Genomic DNA, 3,487 nt, shown 5'->3' on the forward strand with positions numbered 1-3,487 from the left:
CAGCAACCAATGTTGTGGTTAGACTGGCCCTTGTAGTTCTTATTATGATTTCAAGATGCCCTTAAGTACTAACCATCAGGAAATTCTGAAAAAATAAACGTTTATTACTTACAAGATCTGCAAATTACATAGCATCCCTGGGGTCATGCAGTGAGTTCGCGGGTGGAGAGAGGGAGGGAGAAAGCAAGAGCCTGGGTTCTGCTTCTATTGGGGTCTAGGGTGGGGGCCTAGGGTTTCAAAGGCTCACTCTTTATTGGTGAATTTAGAACATAAGAGAGGTAATTTAAAGCGTGGGAAGAGGAAAAAAAGCGAATGGCTCAAATGGTCAGTTAGCAAAATCAACTAAGATCTCCAAAACAAAGGAGCCTCAGTGGGGAGATGCAGCCTGACTCTTTATCTAGTGCTGTGGCTGGCAAGGTGTTTATTAGAGATAGCCCTGAAGTGGTTGCCTCTTTTGAAATGGTTGGCAGTCAAAGCTCACGTCGGGCACTCACATTACAAAAAAGAAAAAAACAAAACAAAACAAAAACCTGTCAGGGCTAACGGCAGGGGTGCTAGAGCTACTGCTGCCCCCGCCGCAGTGGTCACCATGGAGGCTCTGCTGGAGCCCAGATTTACTCCAGGGAAGGCCAAGACAGCCACCCGTGCTGGCCGATGAGGGGATGACCGCGGCTGAAGAAGCATCCAGGCTCTTCATGAACAAGGGGCCAAGGGACTAGGAGAGAGGGGCAGCTGAGCGAATCTGAGGTGGTGCGTTAATTGGGTCTGAGACACCTCGGATTTAGAAATATGAGGAACACTGCAGAGTCTGTTCCAACTTTTCGACATTCAGAACTCAGTAGCAACTTAAGGGCTCTGAGCAGTCCTGCCATAATGAAAGCTGTTTAACTTTAGACAAATTACTGGTCCATCGAGTTCACGGTGTTTGGAATACCACCTGATCTTTAAAGCTCTTAATATTTCTTGGTGGATTGACTATATAACCCAGCATTTTCCAACTTATTCATTCACATGACATCCTCCAGAACTAGCATTCTATGGAATTCACTTTACAAAAATGTTTTAAACCCTCACACCTCTGCCCATTTTCACTTCTGGGAGTTTTTCCAAGGCTAACTCAGTCCTTAACTTTGAATTTCAGGTAATCAGATTTTGCTTTCATTTCTAGTCTTTAAATTCTGAAGCTTAAATTTTTTTTAAAAAATTGTGTAACATATTACATACACACAAGTGCACAGAACTAATTTTAGAGTTAAATAAACTACTGTATAGTGAAATCCTATGCTGTTACTTAGCAGGTCAAGAAAAGGAACATTATATGTTTAACTGAATCACTTTGCTGTACATCCGAAACCCTGTAAATCAATTATACTTCAACTAAAAAAAAAAAGAATAGGGACTTCCCTGGCAGTCCAGTGGTTAAGACTCCGTGCTTCCACTGCAGGGGGCACGGGTTTGATCCTTGGTTGGGGAACTAATATCCCACATGCTGCGCAGTGCAGCCAAAGAAAGAGAAAAAGGAAAAGAACGTTATCAAACCCAAGAAACGCATCATGTGTCTCCCTCCTCCTGCTTGGAGGTAGCCACTATCCTTTTTTTTGTTTTTCCACTGGACCACCAGGGAAGTCCCACCACTATCCTTTTTTAACAATCATACACTTGCTTTTCTTCATAGTCCTAAATTATCCTCCTATAGAAGACTGAAGGAATTTGAGGCCAGAAAGTTAGAAGCTTTCATCACCTTGAAATCACAAGAATCAGGATTACAACCTGTCCACATTCTGTCTCCAGATTTCTTCTCCAGGTTACTGATCACATGTGAGATAGGCATGTCCATCCACTATCTTGTCACTTATCAGAGGGAGGAGGGAGGGCAGTCAAGGCTCTGTAGTCAGAAATTTGAATTCCAGGGAGATACCCGTTCTTTGCAGATAAGGGAATCTCTACTTTGTCACACAAAGGGCTCTCACAAACCAGAACACTTAAGGGTGGTATGAAGGGTTCTTGATCAACAAGTTTCTTTTAAGATCATGCTGTAAGGAAATTGGTTTCAGAGGATTATTCCATGAATCTTGAATACAGTTCCATAGGCTGCTGCATTAGAATCACCAGAGGTTTATTTTTCCCTAAACCTTTAATTCTGGGAAATTTCAAACTTATGGAAAAGTAGAGGGAATATTATAACATACCCTCCATACTCATCACTCATTTTCAACAGTTACAGACACTTGTTTCTTCTCCATCATTACTCCCTCCCCCCACTGGGATTATTTTAAGGCAAATCCCAGATATCATGCCCTTTTATCCTTCAATACTTTAGATAAAGGTTCTTTTCAAAATCATAACCATTTATACCATAGAAAATGAACAATAATTTCACAATAGCATTAAACTCAGAAGTTTAAAAAATATAGATTCCCAGACCCCCTCCCCAGACTTACAGAATCAGATTCATTGTGGAATGTAGATGTTGACCAAAATAAAAATGCACAACACAAAAGTTGTGAGTTAAGTTTTATTTGGGGTCCTTCTAAAGAGCTGCTCTGAAGAGGTAAGGGAGGAGCCAGGATATATATGAATTTTTTTTTCTGGGAAAAACATGTAGTCTGCTAATCACAAAAAACAGACATCTCAAGTTAATGATTTTAGTGCTTTCCTATGTAAGGGAAGATGCAAGAATCTGGCATCATTAAAAATTTTCGTTACATGTGCATCTTAACTACCTAGGGGCCAGTATATCCAAAGCACAGAATACTTATTTTTCTCCATCCTGAATTCTCCTCAGTGGCCGACTGTAATAGCTAATGGCTTGATCCTTGTAGAACTGGAATGGCAGGAAACATTTTTTTCTTTATAGGGGAATCTACATTTTTAGAATAAAATTGTTGAGGTCTGCAAATTGCTAGGTCATTAGCATAGGACCTTCTGGGGATCTGTGAATAGAATACAAGTGGAGCAGTTTTTCAGTATATCAAAGTCTTAACTAATTAGTCAAACTCTTGCAAATCAATTAAAATGCATCCTAGAAAAGTATTAATTTAAGGGAAATTTGGCATAAAAGTTTTTATAAAATGAATATATGTGTCTGGATCCAATTTGTAAATCTCCATATATTGAGAATTTACAATGTGCTTTGCATTAAAGGGAACGAGAGGGACATAGATGACACACTTTTTTAAAGCATAAATGTTTTGCCTTCAAATAAATTATAAGATTAATCTGAGCATAGGGCAGTTTGAAACTGCAACATGACTAAGATGGCCCAGCAAGAAACCCCTGTGAACTGCACCTACCTCACTTACTCTCATCTGATTAAGTGACCAGCCCTATATTTGTATACTTCTTTATTTCAGTCCAATTCACAGGCATTTAACTAAGTGCTCAGTAGGTGCTCAGAGCTCAATTAAATTGTAATAGAAGTACAAAATACATCCCAGCTCTCAAAGAGCTTAAAATCTAGTGGGGAGATCAGGTGAATATATGTCTG

This window comes from Balaenoptera physalus, assembly GCF_965194825.1.
Source record: "Balaenoptera physalus genome assembly, chromosome: 1".
NCBI lineage: Eukaryota > Metazoa > Chordata > Mammalia > Artiodactyla > Balaenopteridae > Balaenoptera > Balaenoptera physalus.